The sequence below is a fragment of the Carettochelys insculpta genome, chromosome 1, assembly GCF_033958435.1.
Source record: "Carettochelys insculpta isolate YL-2023 chromosome 1, ASM3395843v1, whole genome shotgun sequence".
NCBI classification, from domain to species: Eukaryota; Metazoa; Chordata; order Testudines; family Carettochelyidae; genus Carettochelys; species Carettochelys insculpta.
This window is the reverse complement of record NC_134137.1, coordinates 239,278,962-239,296,336: the sequence shown is the minus strand read 5'-3', so window position 1 is coordinate 239,296,336 and position 17,375 is coordinate 239,278,962.

Below are 17,375 nucleotides of genomic sequence, written 5' to 3'. Positions count from 1 at the left end.
AGAATATAAGTCCCTGCAGGCTTCTAGAGTCAGCCTTTATTTCACTGCCTCAGTACACAAGAGCAGGGGGTTGGCTTCCTTGGGGTCTACTATTGTGTAAGTGGTTTAACAACAAAGAGCTTGTTCAACATTTGTTTCTGATGAAGTTCCAAGTGAACCATGTCTGTTGCTTTATTATGTTTTCTAAATATCTCAATCACGGTATGGTTAAGGCTGCACAAGCAGTTCCACATGGCATCTGAGAAGAGAGCAGCACATGCTGTTCTCCTTGACAACATCTGGGAGCTCAGGGTTATGTCACCATAGAGGAAATAGTTAAAATATATTTATTGTTAGCCTGTTGGCACAACAATACCATGCCAAGTGGGACCGGACATGCTTCTCCAGGACATAGCCAGTAGAAACTGTGGGTATTCAGTATTATCGGCTCCGACTCTTCCAGCCTTCGTGACTGGAGACAAAGTACTACTGAGTGGCTCTAATCAAAGGATGGGGAAAAAAACCAAAATGGGACAGAAAATCTTGATGAAATAGTCATGCAGGTTGTTACCATTCCACTAGCCCAGGACACATAATTCTGCAAGCAATTACATGACACATAATTAGCACTTTCATCTGCCTCATTGCTTATGTGACAGATACTAGAAATAAGGGAGGTAAATCATTTGAGAGAGATCATGGGGTCTGTGAGTGAGTTGATTTCTGTGTCCAGGCTGCTAAATTACATGAGTGGCACACCAAATACATGGGGTGATGGAGCAAGCCGGGGGAATGGCCCAGGAAGCATGCTCATTGTTCCATTGCTAGTCCTGAGAAGCACATAGTGGAAGAGCACTGTAATATAGCCTAGCTTTCTATCCCACCTGTGGGATCTCAATTCTGTAGCAGGGATCTTCCTGTAGGTAGGGGAATCCCACATGCAGCTTTGACCAGAGGTGTTGCATCTCCACTGGAGCTGAGTGACCAATGGGCGAGACCTGTGTCCCTGATTCTGTACATCTACCTTCAGTTAAAAAAAAAAAAGCAGAACTGGATATCATCCTGTCTGTTTGCATGTATGTTATACCCTCAATCCTTCATCTGTCTCCGTGTCCTGGAACCTGAGATGAGCTCTGTGAGGAGGGATCCCAGCAGCCCCTCAGCTAATGGTAGAATTCAAGTCTTTGCCTTGGCACTGTCTAGTGTGGGATTAGTGTGATTAGTTACAGGATACCACTGAGGCCAAGAGGTGAGTAGGACTCATCTGGGGATTAGAAATATACACAGAGAACATATAGATGTTTAATCATAAGGAGTGAATATAAATGGGGGAGTCTCTCTTTCTCTGTGTACAGCACGACTATAATCAGTATTTACTAATGAGCTGAAGGCTTGTCCCACTACCCACTAACTCCACTCCACCAACCTAAAAAGCTCTGAGCTCCCACCATCAAATAACTTCCAATAACACAACTTGCGTCTGTCTGCAAGAGTCTCATGTGAGATTGCTGCAAATGATGCCTGTTTCTGGAATAAAAAAAAAAACAAACCACATTGTGCTAGAAACTATGCTGAGATCAGAAGCTATTTCACACAGGCCACCAAAAAGTCACTGTGTGGAAGATAATGGCTACTCCTGAATAGGTTCAGTGACATAGAGCTGACCCAAAAACTCTTGAATCATTCAGCTCCCCAAAGCCACAATGTTTTCTTTCTGTCTTTTCCTTTTTGTTATTCAGAAGCACCACTACTGTGCATAAGTACCAGACCCAAAGTGTGACATTTGTCTCTGAATCAGAAAAAAAGGGTGAAAAAAACATTTCCTTGGTTTATGGCCTGTGATTTGCCTCCACAGGTTGAAAGGAATCGATCAAGATATGAAATCTACAGCTTTGTCACTAGGACCATAGGCTAGGTCCAAATCACAACGCTGTGCATTTTGGCGGAGGGAGTGGGGAGCGGGCGGTGGGGAGCTGTTTTACCCCTGTGTTTTATTGGCTGTCTACTTCCTGAATTGGCTGAGTATTACTAGGACTCTGCTGAAGAGTCCAGACAAGAGAATCTCCAGAGCCCATCGATGTTGTACCTCATTGGGTAACCAGTATTTCCTTGTTCAGGGATATGAGACTGACACCGGCAGGACACTAGAAGATGTAGATAGCTTGAAAGACATGGTTTAAAGAGAACCCCTTATGCAAGTAATCTGTTATAACTTAGAGTAAAATAATGCCTCTTACAAAGTCAGCGGCTTGCTCTCACACTGAGACCAGGCTTGCCAAATGTTTTACGCAGAAAGACCTTTTCATGGCCAGCTTTTAAAGTCCTGAAAACCGGGGTTTCCAATGGAAACACTGACACAGGCGCAAGTAGGGCAGTGCAAACGAGGACACAGTGACACTGGCAGAAGAAAGCATGAAGTGGGAGAATACACTCCTCTGTCACTTGAGTGTGTGGCGTAACATTCAGTAAGCCCCCCCCACACACACACCTCAGATGCTTTCTCAGCATTTCACACTCAACACTAAAAAGATAACGCTGGCACCTAGGGGTCTTTAAAACTCTCTGTACATGTTGACTCTATGGCTGTGCTGTTTTACCTGGGCAACTGCTCCATAAAACTCAGACCTGACACCAGACACAAGCACAGTCTGTTGCCTTCTCGTACCCAAAGCAGCAAATGCTGGAGAGCAGATTGCACTTTTTTCCTCTGACATAGTCAAAATGTTATAACATAAAATGTGGCCTAGGACATCTGCTCTTTCCAGCAGATCAACAAAATCCTTTCCTGGGAGCATGAGGGGATTGCACACTTCTGTAAGAGAGGAACTACAAAACAACCCCAGTGTCCAAAATATCCTTTCTTCCCATCATTACAAATCAGGCATTTAATATACAGCAACAGCATTCTGGCAAGCCTCTTGTTCACTCAAGCTGCGTCTACACGTGCACGCTACTTCGAAGTAGCGGCACCAACTTCGAAATAGCGCCTGTCGCGTCTACACGCGTCGGGCGCTATTTCGAAGTTAACTTCGACGTTAGGCGGTGAGACGTCGAAGTCGCTAACCTCATGAGGAGATAGGAATAGTGCCCTACTTTGACGTTCAACGTCGAAGTAGGGACCGTGTAGACGATCCGCGTCCCGCAACGTCGAAATTGCTGGGTCCTCCATGGCGGCCATCAGCTGGGGGGTTGAGAGATGCTCTCTCTCCAGCCCCTGCGGGGCTCTATGGTCACCGTGGGCAGCAGCCCTTAGCCCAGGGCTTCTGGCTGCTTCTGCGGCAGCTGGGGATCTATGCTGCAGGCACAGGGTCTGCAACCAGTTGTCAGCTCTGTGTATCTTGTGTTGTTTAGTGCAACTGTGTCTGGGAGGGGCCCTTTAAGGAAGCGGCTTGCTGTTGAGTCCGCCCTGTGACCCTGTCTGCAGCTGTGCCTGGCATCCCTATTTCGATGTGTGTTACTTTGACGTGTAGACGTTCCCTCGCTGCGCCTATTTCGATGTTGGGCTGAGCAACGTCGAAGTTGAACATCGACGTTGCTGGCCCTGGAGGACGTGTAGACGTTATTCATCGAAATAGACTATTTCGATGTTGGCTGCACGTGTAGACGTAGCCTCAGTGTGGGTAGAACACGTTGGCAGAGAAGCACGATACTGTGCTAGTACTAACCATGTGCTGTGAGAGGAAAGGACTCATATGATGGCTATGCAAGTGTATACATAATCACTATCACAATGTCTAAGTGGGATAGTAGCGCCATTTAGTGCGGGATTAGTGCTGTTAGTGACAAAGTGGCATTGAGGCAAAAGTTTAACAGAACGCATACGGGAACTGAATATATAGACAGAGAATAACATCTAGTTACATGAGTAAGATCTGGGGATAAAAAAAAAAGTGAGTTACAGATAGGAATATGATGCCCCATATTTTAGGTTCTCTAATCTACGGGTGTGGGAGTTCAGGAATGTCTTTGGACAAGTTATTCCATAATAGGTTTCTTATGGCATTTTTGAAACTTCTTCTGAAGCATCGGGTGCTGGCCCCTATAAAAGTTAGGGTATGTTGGGCTGTAGGGTGGGGTATGGGCTGTTCGTATGTTACGTGAGGGCAACTCCTCTGCCTTCCTCATGTCTACACCAGTGCTCAGCAACCTTTATCGCCTCATGGCCCACTTCAGCACTCATTAGAATTTCATGGCACACCCAATATATATATAAAACCCATTCCCCACCCCCTCCGCCCAGAGCCAGCTACCCTGCTCTAACCCAACCCCTCCCCCCACAGAGCCAGGCACACCCAGCCCCCCTCTCCCGACTCTAACTCAATGTCCTCTCCCAGAGCCAGTCACCTCCAGCCTGTACCCCAACTCGATGCTAGTGGCTCACCAGAGCCACCGCTGCTGCTGCAGCTGCCCCAGTCCCAGAGCTGTCACCACCACACTCTTCTCCCACCGAGCAGTGGGTGGGGGGTGTGCAGAGTGGCAGATGGCGCTCCCAGCACACACCTCTGAGGCAAACTAAGCGCTGCTTCATGGCACACAAGTGTGCCCAGGCACACCGGTTGCGGAGCACTGGTCTACACCACCATCCTATACACAAAGGGCTCTCTTACCTACTGGCAGTGAAGGTGACAGATTCTGCTGGCCCCTGGGCAAGGGTGGGAGGGCTTGGCTCCAGGTCCCTCGCAGGGGAGGGTCTCTGGCAGAAGAAGCAGATAGCCTCCCGCAACCAGCCCTCAATGCAGCCCAGACTGTGCCACATAGCTCAGGCAGCAATTTAAAGAACCTGGAAGTCCATCCACTGCTGCTGTTATTGTAGCAGCAGTGCTGGCAGAGCGCTGGATCCTTTGAAATCACTGAACCCTGCACCAGCTACTCCCTTTGTTCCCCCTCGTCAGTGGCCCTGCATATTGGCTTTGCTATGTTATCAACTCTCAAGTTTTTGTCAAGAGTTTAGTGATATTTGGTATTTCTCAAAGGTCCACGCGTCCTGGAGTAACGTGATTATATGAGAACCTGAGCACTTGTTTGTTTCTTTCTTTCTTTCTTTGTTTCTAAAGGTCAGTTTCTAAACCTGCATATTTGGTGGCTGGGGTGGGGGAAGGTTTCCAAACATGGCTTTGAAGGCCCAAAAGGAAAGGAGACAAAGAAACCCAACATTTATTGTTGTTAATTTCTCATGATATTGAAGCCAATCTAGTGTATTTTGAGGTCCCCAGCTCTTTTTTGAAAGGTGGGACTGACCATATTGTGATAGCATTGTGACTTACTTTTTCTGTACAGGTTCTGGGGAAGGGGATAGCTGTAAACTGCTTTTATTATTTGTTTTTTGTGTCACGTATAAGACAAAGATACATTACCAACTTATTGTGCTCTTCGTATTCCCTTATCAGAATATATTCTTTTGACAGGAGTTTCTCATTATGTTCTCAGTTTAAAGTTAGGTTCTAAGCTGCAGTCATAACATCTAGGGCTGAAACAATCTACAAATGTAAAAGATGATATTCCCATCTATCAGACATTTCTTTGATTCTCATCAAGAGGGTGAAAACTTCCCTACAGATTAGCCCTTCCCTCATCTCCAGCCACCACTTACTTCTAAATTAATTCAGGCAAAACCACTGATAATGCATTTTTAAAATGAGGAAAATATTATATTCATGGCTTCCAAAAGTGATAAGCACATTAGCTGGATGCTTGTGCTAAAAGGATCACCATGAAATAGTTAACAATGTTGATGTTTAAGGACTCAGCTTTTTAATGGAAAAAAATTAAGATTTGATTCAGGTTAAAAAAAAACAAAAAACCAAAATTAACCCTAGACCTCAAATTCATAAAGATAACCCTTAGAATACAGACCATTTCAGTATGGATAACTAATGACTCTGGTATGTCTCTTAGGGATATGGAAAATCCACAGTCCTGAGTGACATAAGTAAGCCAATTTAACCCTCTCTGCAGACAATTCTAGAACTATGGAAGAATTCCTCTGTCAAGCTAGCTACCATCTTTGGGGTGATTGTCACAATACCTCAGTAAGAATGAGAATGTCAGAGACAGGACAAACTGCTGAGAAATAGAGCAGACTTACCCCCAAACTGGATGTCATTCTTATCATTAGACTATATCAAGTCAGGAACAAAAGTGGACTTTTGTTGGCTAGCAAGAAGTCAAAACAGCAATTCGCTTGGGCATCCCAGCCTTTGTCTCACAAACCAGCAACTAGACTCTATGATGAATAGTTACTGAAAATCAGTCTAATCAAATATAAGTTTCTTCCAATCTGAAGCCACTTATGCACCTCAATATATAGCTCCGATTTTATCCCAACAGTCATGTTGTTGCTAATTTTTCAGTATCTAATACGTAAAGATTTGTTAATGCAAGAAAGAAGAAGACAGTTAAAAAGGGCGAATAGATAATTTATATACGATAATAGGAAAGCCCTTCTATCAGGTTTGTTTCAGACTGTTAATATATCAAATAACTTACAAAACATTGGATAAGCTGCAGTCCATAGTTTAATATGTTCCTCTAGCTGCAAATCTACACTTCAGCAAACCAGGGAAGGAAAAAGGCAGAAATAAAGATCTCTCATGGGTCCTTTACACCCTTTTTCGTGTGCCTGGAAACGTATTGTTTCAAGAAAAGCTCACAACCACTGTTTGTGGAAAGTTATTGGCCTAAGATAGAATCCAGGATGTCATGAGCACATCAAATGTCCTTACATGCGCCAGTGACTCACAGGGAGTGGCCATTGGCCCCTTGCAGATGCTTCAGGATACAAGAAGAGTTCCCTTGCTTTCTTTGAGAGTTAAAACAACAAGGAGGCTTGTGGCATCTTAAAGGCTAAGGTATTTGGGCATAAGCTTTCATGGGCTGGAGCCTGCTTTGTCAAACACATGCCTCACAGAAGTGGATTAACTATACTGTTGGAAGACCCCTCCCATTGTCAAAGATATATATGCATTGAAGTGCTGCAGCTGCTCTATTGTAGCATTTCAAATGTAGACAAATCTGGGGCTACAGGCAGAGAGTCTGAAACTGTAGCTGTGAGAAATATGAACTGCTCTTCTGGTCCTGATGAAGGGAGGGAGTGCAGAGGCGTTAGTCAACACATAGAACTGAAGGTCTTGAAAGCCACAGTGTTGCCAGCTGTGATGAATGCATGCAATACCTAAACCGTGTGCAGGTGCCATGTCAAGGAGCAAAACTGCTTACCCACGAAACACATGGACCTGTAGCACCTTGAAAACTAACACATTTATTTACTCAGTAATGAGATTTCATGGTTAAGACCCCCTTCTTCACCATCCAGAATTGCATGCAGCTCATCATAAATGTGGCATGTCTGCGTGGCAGAAGCAGAATGACTGCTCAACTCCCATCTTTTGTCATAAAGTTGCCAAAGCTCCTCTATTTTCATGCAGCACTGCTGTGTGTCCCTGGTGTAGCTCTTCTTTCTCCATGTCATGTGTGATCTCGGCATAGCTACCAACATTGCTTCTCTGGGATTGGCGCTCTGCCTGCACAGATTCATCTTCCCATACAGCAGTGAGATCTACCACCTCCCACGAACTCCATGCTGCAGCATATTTGCAGCCTTGAGTGTCCATGATCAGCTCTTCTGACAAGCTTTCCATGCTGATCAAATATGAAATGAAAATTCAATCATTCTTGGGATTTGCACAGGGGAGCAGGTGCTTCCTGTGCATCTGGCTGGCGTGCTGTGGAGTTGAAAGTGCTTTCCAGAGGGGGCACAGTGGCGCATATCAGGACACCTCCTGGAGGCCAATTCAAATTACACAGTGCTGAAGCACATAGTCTGAGAGAGTAATTGAGATGTTGTAAGAAAAGCTGAAAGATTTAATAATCACAGGACAAATATAAAATAAACCACATTCTAAACATGAATATTGGAAGAAAAATAATTCATTTATGCTCTGTTTCTGTCTTTGGTGATGAAAATCCAGGTTTGGCAGTTAAAAGGTATATTTTTCTTAAACGCACAAAGTAAATACATTAACTGTTAGTAAATAAATTATCCTAATGTAGTTAGTACTGTCACAACTAAATTAGGGGAACATTTTCAACACAGAAAACTTTCCTTGGAGAAAAACAGACTTTTGCTTGTGGGTTCCTGTGTTTTTGGCACCCCACTTGGGTAGGTTCTCAGAAAGTGGGTTCTGAGTAGAGTGTGCTTCCCTGCTGGCCCTGAAAGAGCTGAAGTAGGCCAGGTGGGACCAGTAAGTAAACTAGGTTGAAAAGGGTGAGCTCTTTGGCTGAAAGCAGCTAAATAGAAGGAAATTCACTTGTGAGGCACAGGAAATTGGGAGCAGGGAAGGAGTCTGTAGTCACTCTCTGGGAGAAGAAAGGTATCTACGGGAGATAGCAGAGATGAGTTGCGAGTTGCATAAATTGTCCTCACTAAGCTGTTTTCTAGGACACCTGTTAGCTTGTTACTTTGTTTACCTTATATGTAAACATACTTCTTTTTTGGGGGGGTCCTCTGCCTGTAATCAATCCCACAAGACAGATAAATCCAGTCTTTTGTCTAGGGCAGACTTGTATTATGTATTAACTCCAGACCCCCACCCCTTCTTTCTACACAACCTACATCTATGCTATACAATGATATTGCAGGCAAGGGCTTCACTAGTTTTACATCCTACAGTACTTTTTGGATACGTATTATGACAACATAGTGAGTATTTGAGGCCTGAGAGGAGTCACAGTGCAGTAACTCATATCAGACCCTCTTCCAGTGGCCACTGAGTTGGTTCTTAGAGTCACACTGGGGTCTCAAATTAGATATTCAGCCACTAATTGGTTCTGAATATGTATATTACTCTGATAACTTAAATTAATTACATGCTCAGTTTGTACTAGGTGATCAGATAGTTTCCAGAGACTGACTTGACACATTATATATGTATGACATAATTGCTATGTCTACACTGGGATGGTATGTCGAAATAAGGTATTTCGATGAGTAGCTTCTACACACCCTCCAAGGCTGGTGCTGTCGAAGTTCAACGTCGATGTTGGACAGCACTACATCGAAATAGGCGCTGCAGGGGAGTTTCTACACACAAAAACGGCCCAAGTCGAAATAAGGGTGCCAGGAAAAGCTGCAGACAGGGTTACAGGGCGGACTAGCACTTCCGGGGCAACAGCTAGCTGCTCCCTTAAAGGGCCCCTCCCAGACACACTCAGCCTGCACAGCACGCAGTCTGCAGAGCCACAAGCACGCACACCCCGTGTAAGCAGCATGGACGCCCAGCAGCAGCAGCAGCAGCAGCAGCAGCCAGAGGCCCATGTATCCGCCCCTGGAGCAGTGGCTGCCCTGCTCAGTACCATGGAGGAGGCAGCTCAGCATCTTTTATTTGAGGAAGATGAGCTGTCCTCGGGGGGATGAAGAAGCAGCCCCAGACCTTGCTGCCCTCCCAGCCTCCCCCCACCGGACACGCCGCCGGATATGGCGGTACCCCACTAGCACGGACTGGTGGGACTGGATGGTGCTTGGCGAGTGGGACAATGACTGCTGGCTCCGGAATTTCCGGATGAGCCGGCAGACATTCCTTGAGCTCTGCCAGTGGCTCACCCCTGCCTTATGGCACCAGGACACCCCCATGAGACGTGCCCTCACCGTTGAGAAACGGGTCGGCATCGCTGTCTGGAAGCTGGCCACTCCAGACAGCTACTGATCCGTAGGGCAGCAGTTCGGCATGGGCAAGGCCACCATCGGGGCTGTCATCATAGAGGTAAGAGGACCCGGGGGGGAGCAGGTGCCCGGGGACGAGAGGGAGCTCGGGGAACATGGGGAGCCTGGGGGAGGAAGTCCTGGGGGGATGGGGAGCCAGGGGAGAGGGCCAGACACACCCTGTACACCCCTCATGGGTGCTCTCTCATGTCCTTCCCCTGCAGGTGGTCCGTGCAATCAATGCCCTGCTCCTCCACAGGCTCGTGTGCCTTGGGGACCCGGATGCCGCCATCATGGGGTTTGCCAGCCTGGGCTTCCCTAATTGCTTTGGGGCTCTAGATGGGACCCATATCCCCATCCGTGCCCCAGAGCACAGTGGAGGATGCTTCCTGAATAGGAAGGGCTACCGTTCTGTGGTCCTCCAGGTCTTGGTGGACAGCTGGGGCCGCTTCTTGGACATTTATGTTGGCTGGCCTGGCAGCACCCACGACGCCCGGGTGTTCAGAAATTCGGGCCTGTGCCGCCGTCTGGAGGCGGGGACCTACATCCCCCAGTGGGAAATCCCGTTGGGGGACACCACCATGCCCCTCTGCCTCGTCACAGACGCGGCGTACCTCTCCGGCCCTGGCTCATGCACCCCTACATGGGCCATGTCAGTGCCACCCAGGAGCAGTTCAACACCCGCTTGAACCATGCACACCAGGTGGTCGAGCGGACTTTCGGCCACCTCAAAGGGCGCTGGAGGTGTCTCCTCACCTGCCTGGATGCAGGGCTCGCCAACATCCCCCAGGCTGTGGGTGCGTGCAGCGCATTCCACAACCTGGTGGAGAGCAAGGGAGAGGCATTCTTCCAGGGCTGGGCTGTGGAGGCTGGCAGGGCCGACGCCCAGCCACCCGCTGCTCCCAGTCACCAGGTCGACCCTGAGGTGATCCGGGTCTGGGAGGCCCTGCGGGCCCATTTTGAGCAGGCTGCGGGGTGAACGCTGGCAGGGCCAGCTGCTGGTGAGCCACCCACCGCCCCCCCACATTCCCCACAGCACTACCTGCCCCCACGCCCACACCACTGAGCACCAGGGAGCACACACCACCCACACATTTCTTTTGTAAATAAACCAACACCTTTTTTTTTAAACAAAACAATGAACTCAACATTAAAGAAGGGGGAACTATGTACATGGGGGCGCAGCTACTAAAGTGGGGTGGAACAAATAAACTATTTACAAAGATGGGGAGAATATGTACAAAGGAGGGGGGACAACGTCCTTGGCCCTTCACCCCTATTGTCCAGTGCCTGGCGTAGGGGGGGAGTGACCCACGTCTGGGCTGGAGGCCCCATCAAGGCTGGGTGGGGGTCGGGAGAACCGGCAGATACAGCCGGGCTGGGTCCTGAGGCCCGCGGTCCCCCTCGGTGGCAGGCTCCAAGACAGCTGCTGGTGGAGGGCGGCTTGAAGGGATGGCAGGAGCAGCGACAGGGGGGTGGGGGGGCAAGTGCTCCGCGAGCCACTCAAAGGTCCATATGAAAGCCCCCGAAGCCTCCTGGCGCCAGGCCAGCGCTCGCTCCTGCAGGTGGAGCCGCCGCTCCTCCACCTGCAGGCAGCACTCAGACACCTCCAGCTGACGCCGGCAGGTGGCGAGGAGCTGGGGGTCAGCGGACATCCGGGGATGGCTCCAGCACTGTCGGGCTCGTCCTTGGTCCGGTCCGGGCTCCGCTGCTGGGCTGGCCTGCTGCGATGGCCCCGGTGGGGTGTCCAGCACAACGGACACAGCGCCTGTGCTCTCAGGGCCCTCAGATGGTGCAGCTGTGGAACAGAGCGGGGAAGAAGAGTGGAGACAGCTGTTAGTCTGGGCCCTGACCCGTGGCCCATGTCCCCCCACCCCTCTGCTGCTGGTTCCCCATCCCTGTCCCCCAGAGATGCTGCTGATGATGATGGGTGTGCTATTCCCCCCCGGGGGGACCTCTAGGTTCTGTTCCCCCCATCCCCAGGGATGGGGCATGGTGCTTTTCTGCTGGGGGGCAGGGGCTGATGGACTCTCCTGAGGGACATGCCACTGCTGTCCTCAGGGCCATGGTCATCTAGGTGTGTGCAGGGCCCTGGTCATGTCCCTTGTCCCCGCCCCTTAACCCCGGGGGTGTGCACTGGGGTACATACCTGACGCTCCGCTCCCACGGTCGGGGGACACCCATCAGGCGGTAGCTCTGCTGGAGCTGCGGGAGGGGAGGCCTATGAGCAGCCCCCCATCGCTGGAGGCCTCCTCCTCCTCCTGCTGTGCTGCCCCAGGGGTGGGCTCATGTGGGGGCCCCTGGGGTGCAGGGCTGGCCTCCAGGCCAGACTCCGTCTCCAGGGCCTGCTGGGGCTCGTCAGCCAAGGTGTCAAGAGTCGCCGGGGGGAGGAGGTGTACCGGGGACCCAGGATTTCCCTGAGCTCCCTGTAAAAGGCACAAGTGGCGTGGGCAGCCCCAGATCGGCTGGCCGTGTCCCGGGCCCAGGCGTAACCCTGCCGCAGCTCCTTCACCTTACTCCTGACATGGTCAGGAGTGCAGACAGGGTGACCCTGGGCAGCCAGGCCCTCAGCCAGCCGAGCGAACGCATCTGCATTCTGCCGCTTGCTGCCCATTACCTGGAGCACCTCCTCCTCTCCCCCGAGTCCCAGCAGGCCCCGGATCTTGGCCTCCGGCCAAGAGGGGCCCCGCTGCCTCTTCCCCTGCTGGCTGGCTGGCTGGGAGCCCTGGGTCCCCTTGCAGGGGGGTGGCCTGTGGGTGCTTGGGGGGCTGGCTGGATGCCATGGATGCGGGTGGTGGGTTGGGGCTTGTGAGAACGTGCAGGCTGGGCATGCGTGTGTGCTGCTGCCTGCACGTGCTCTCAGCTTCCTGAACAAGAAATAGGGGGGCGGTGAGCTTTAAGGGGCTGCTGCACGTGGCAACCACAGAGCTCAGGGGCTGGACACAGCATCTCTCAACCCCTCAGCTGATGGCCACCATGGAGGACCCCGCTATTTCGATGTTGCGGGATGCAGATCATCTACACGTGCCCTACTTCAACGTTCAACGTCGAAGTAGGGCGCTATTCCCATCTCCTGATGAGGATAGCGACTTCGACGTCTCGCCGCCTTACTTCGATTTCAACTTTGAAATAGCGCTCGGCATGTATAGACCCGGCGGGTGCTATTTCAAAGTTGGCCCGGCTACTTTGAAATGGCCAGCTAGTGTAGATGCGGCTAATTTGTCATAAAGTTACTCGGAGGGACAGTTTTCGGTCTTCAGTTTCCACCTGTGCATAGTTATCCCCAATTTACACTTGCAAGCCTCTGTATTTGCACTAACTCTAGTGAGCACATGTTAACATAGTGGTGGCAAACATTAGCATGTGCACAGTTGTTTGGACACAGGCATATATGGCATATGTTTATGCACCTACAATTTTGTACTCACAGGAGAAAGTTAACAATAACTTGGCTGTAGTTCTAAATCAGAATGTAGAAAAAAACAAGATTATCATGTGATATTACTGATACTATGTAAGGAAGTAAATATTGTTAGCTACGTCTACATGTGAAGCCTACATCGAAGTAGCCTATTTCAATGTGGAGACATCGAAATAGGCTATTTCGATGAATAACGTCTACACGTCCTCCATGGCTGGCAATGTTGATGTTCAACATCGACGTTGCGCAGCACCACATCGAAATAGGCGCAGCGAGGGAACGTCTACACGCCAAAGTAGCACACATCGAAATAAGGGTGCCAGGCACAGCTGCAGACAGGGTCACAGGGCGGACTAGTGCTTCTGGGGCAACAGCTAGCCACTCCCTTAAAGGGCCCCTCCCAGACACACTCAGCCTGTACAGCACGCGGTTTGCAGAGCCATAGGCATGCACACCTCGGGCGACGCAGTCATGGACCCCCAGCAGCAGCAGCAGCAGCAGCAGCAGCAGCCAGAGGTCCACCCAGCCGCCCCTGCAGGAGCAGTGCTCGCCCTGCTCCGTGCCATGCAGGAGGCAGCTGAGCACCTCCTTGCCACAGAGGAGGAGATGCGCACAGGGGAGGAGGACGCAACCCCGAACCCTGCAGCACCCCGACACCCCCGCCGCCTCATACACGGGTGGCTGTGGAGCTACCCCACCAGCACCGACTGGTGGGAGCAGCTGGTGCTTGGGGAGTGGGACGATGACCACTGGTTCAGGAACTTTTGGATGAGCCAGCAGACATTTATGGAGCTATGCCAGTGGCTCACCCCCGCACTCAGGCACTAGGACACCGCCATGCGGCGTGCCCTCCCAGTGGAGAAACGGGTCGGCATCGCTGTCTGGAAGCTGGCCACTCCCGACAGCTAACGATCCGTGGGCCAGCAGTTTGGCATCGGCAAGGCCACTGTCGGGGCTGTCCTCATGGAGGTAAGAGAACCCACGGGGGGAGCGGGGGGAGGCAGCCCTGGCAGGGCAGGGGGGCCCTGGCAGGGCAGGGCAGGGGAGGGGAGGGGAGGGGGGCCCTGGCAGGGGAGGGCAGGGCAGGGGAGGGGAAGGGAGGGGGGCTCTGGAAGGGGAGGGTCACACACACCCTGCACACCCCTCATTGGTGCTCTCCCATGTGCTTCCCCTGCAGGTCGTCCACGGCATCAACGCCCTGCTCCTCCACAGGCTCGTGAGGCTAGGGGACCCAGATGCCACCATCGCGGCCTTTGCCACCCTGGGCTTCCCCAATTGCTTCGGGGCTCTGGATGGGACTCACATCCCCATCCGCACCCTGGAGCACAGTGGAGGACGGTACACCAACCGGAAGGGATACCACTCAGTGGTCCTCCAGGCCTTGGTGGACAGCCGGGGCCATTTCCAGGACATTTATGTGGGCTGGCCTGGCAGCACCCATGATGCCTGTGTTTTCCGGAACTCGGGCCTGTGCCGCCGGCTGGAGGCAGGGACCTACATCCCCCCAGTGGGAGATCCCTATGGGGGACACCACCATGCCCCTCTGCGTCATCGCGGATGCGGCATACCCCCTCCAGCCCTGGCTCATGCACCTGTACACGGGCCATCTCTCTGCCAGCCAGGAGCGCTTCATCCAGCGCCTGAACCACGCGCGCCAGGTGGTGGAGCGCTCATTTGGCCGCCTCAAAGGGCGCTGTAGATGTCTCCTCACCCGCCTGCATGCGGGCCCCACCAACATCCCCCAGATTGTGGGTGTATGCAGCGCCCTACACAATCTGGTGGAGAGCAAGGGGGAGGCCTTTTTTCAGGGCTGGGCTGTGAAGGCCGGCAGGGCCGATGTGCAACCACCCGCTGCCCCCAGTTGCCAGGTGGACCCCGAAGGGAGCCAGGTCCGGGAGGCCCTGAAGGCCCACTTCGATGAGGCCGTGGGGTGAACGCTGCCAGGCCCCCCACTGTCCCCCCATCCTCCACAACACTCCCTGCCCCTATGCCCACACCACGGAGCACCCAACAGCACACCCCCCCCACTTTTCCTGGACAAATAAAAGCAGACACTTGTTTGTGAAATCAAACTTGTTTACTTTGAACTCTCTTCTAATACTAACTATATATAGGAACTTCTAACTAACTTAAATATGAAATGTGTATGTATATATTAACAAAAAAAACCAGGGATAACAAGGAAGGGGAGAACTATTTACATGGGGGGTGGGAAGGATCAGACTGTGCAAACGGGGGTCACAAATAAATAAATACAAACTATATACAAGGCTGAACAACAAAACAGTGCGGGGAATACATACGGGGCGGGGGGGGCCACGTCCTGGGCCCCACACCCCTATAGTCCAGCACTGGGGGTGGGCGGCCGGGATCCCCGCCTCGGCCGCAGCCCTGTCCGGGGCTGGCTGGGGGCTGAGCAGACCAGTAGATACGGCCGGAGAGTGTCAGCTGGCCCCAGGTCTCCCTCGGCGGAACGGCCCTCGGTGGAGGGTGGCGGGGCGATGGCAGACGGTGCAGCGACGACAGGAGGAGCGGGTGGCGCGGCGGGTGGAGCACTCAGGGCAGGCGCAGTGGCAGCCAGCGCTGCATGGGGGGCCAGGTAATCCGCTATGCGGTTAAAGGTCTCCATGTAGGCCCCCCATGCCTCTTGGCGCAAGGCCAGCGCCCGCTCCTGGAGGTGGAGGCGGCATTGCTCCACCCGCAGCCGCTGCTCCGCGACCTCCACCTGCCAGCGGTGGAGGGCCAGCAGCTGGGGGTCCGTCGCTGGCGGCTGCTGCTGGGTCCGCTGTCTTGCCCGCCGTGGGGCCAGTCGGTCCTCCGCCGAGGGGCTGGCCTGGAGTGATGGCCCTGGAGGGGATTCCGGGACCACTGAAGCCTCACCGGTGCTCTCCGGTCCTTCCGATGGTGCAGCTGCGGAACACAGGAGGGGGGGAAGAAGAGTGGAGACAGCCGTTAGTGTGGGCCCCGAGCCGTGGCCCTTGTCCCCCCACCCCTGTGCTGCAGGTTCCCCGTCCCCGGGAGATGCTGCTGTGATGGGGTTCAAGGGTCCCCCTGCACTGCACCCCGTCCCCTGGCGGGAGTGACTCTCACTTCACTCAGCAGGGTCTGACAGGAGAGGTTTCTTAGGCAACAGATGCCCAGTTTCTCCCAGAAGTGACAGTACAGCAGTCAGAGACGGTCCTTCCAACCTGTCCTGGGGAGAAGGCCCCGAGGGGTGCCCCTCTGGGGTGTAGATTTCCCCCTCCTCAGGCTGGCTGCCTTCCAGTTCTCCCTTCCCCTAGCCTCTAACTGCCGCCCCTGATTCAAACCCAGCTCGGCTCCTCCCTCCTCTTTGTTCAGGGCAGAGGTGTAACCTGCCAGTTGTAGCCCCAGGATCATCCTTTGCCCCTGGGAGCTATTCAGCTTGTTGCTCATATCTAGCCTGAGTCTCACATTTACACTCCCCCAACTCCATCACATGCTGCTGCTGCTGCTGCTGGGTGTCCCACCCCCTCCTCCCCGGGGACCCTAGAGGTTCCGCTCCCCCCTGCCCCGGGGATGGGGCATGGCACTGTCGTGCTGGGGGGTGCAGGGGCTGATGCACTCCTGTGAGGGACATGCCACTGCTGTCCTTGGGGCCATGGCCATCTGGGCATGTGGAGGGCCCTGGCCACATATCTATTACCCCCGCCCCTCAACCCAGGGGGTGTACACTGGGGGGTACATACCTGTAGGTCCACTCCCACAGTCGGGGGACACCCAGTGGGCAGACTCCCAGCTGCTGCTCCTCGATGGCAGGAGGAGGATCTGGAGCCCCGTCTCTGTGGAGGAGGAGTCCCCCTCCTCCTCCTCCTGCTCCGGTGCCCCGGGGGTGGGCTCCAGGGGGGGCCCCCGGGGTGCGGGGCTTGCCTCTGGGGCAGACTTCAGCTCCAGGGCCTGCTGGAGCTCCTCAGCTGAGGTGTCAAGCGTGGCCGGAGGGGAGGAGGTGTGCCGGGGGCCCAGGATGTCCCTGAGCTCCCTGTAAAAGGGGCAAGTGACGGGGGCGTCCCAGATCGGCCAGCCGCATCCCGGGCCTGGATGTAACCCTGCCGCAGCTCCTTGACTTCACTCCGGACATGGTCCAGAGTGCGGGCAGGGTGACCCCGGGTGGCCAGGCCCTCGGCCAGCCGAGCGAACGCATCCACGTTCCGCCTCTTGCTCCCCAGTACCTGGAGCACCTCCTCCTCGCTCCAGAGCCTCAGCAGGTCCCGAAGCTCTGCCTCCGTCCAGGAGGGGCCCCGCTGCCACTTCGCTGCCTGG